Raw genomic sequence first — 811 nt, forward strand, 5'->3', positions numbered from 1 at the left:
AAAGTCTTCTTACTTTGCCAGACTAGCTCTGGCCAATCAGTACACACAAGGATCGCATGCTGAATAGGTCATCCTTTTCATTAATGATGAAAAACCTCTGTTATTTATTATTTCGCATGTCTTCATCTTTAAATCTACATCTATATTTTGCGCCTTTGACGATTCATGTTAGATAACTCCATTTAATAACTGCTTGTTGAAACCAGATATATTTAAAAAAAAATACACTTTTTTCACAGTATGTTTTTACAAATTTAAAATTTCCAAAAACAATTTACCAGAGTAAATAACATATTTTTTTCTATTTTCATAGCTTTAAAATACGTTTTTTTTTAAGCTTAAAATCATAATGTCACATGTTGTAGGTTTAAAAGTTAATGAAAAGCATTTTAGCTGAATTAAAGGTCGCTAAGTACACCATTAGAGAGGACAACTTTGATGTTGCTCCTGCAGCACTGGAGACAAAATATAAATATATTCTGGCCTCTCCGTCGACGCAAGAACAATTGTGCAATTGGTCAGGATTTAGATGAGCTTAGCTGAGAATGAAGATGTGGAGATGATTTTCCTTTCTTTTTTTTCCCTCTATTGCAGATGTTTTGTATTGTATAGTTTTCAAGATAAGTTAACTGGAGCAGTAAGAAAATATGAAAGTTTGTATGATATATCTCTTTAATACGGAGCCCCTCTGATGACATGGTCAAAAAAAATTTTTAATTGTCGCCACGAAGTAGTATTTCGTGGGCACGAAGTAGTATTTCGTGGCCACGCAATAAGTTTAATGTGCGCACGAAATACTTATTAATAATAT

This window comes from Cyprinodon variegatus, unplaced genomic scaffold (assembly GCF_000732505.1).
Source record: "Cyprinodon variegatus isolate N-32 unplaced genomic scaffold, C_variegatus-1.0 Scaffold459, whole genome shotgun sequence".
NCBI lineage: Eukaryota > Metazoa > Chordata > Actinopteri > Cyprinodontiformes > Cyprinodontidae > Cyprinodon > Cyprinodon variegatus.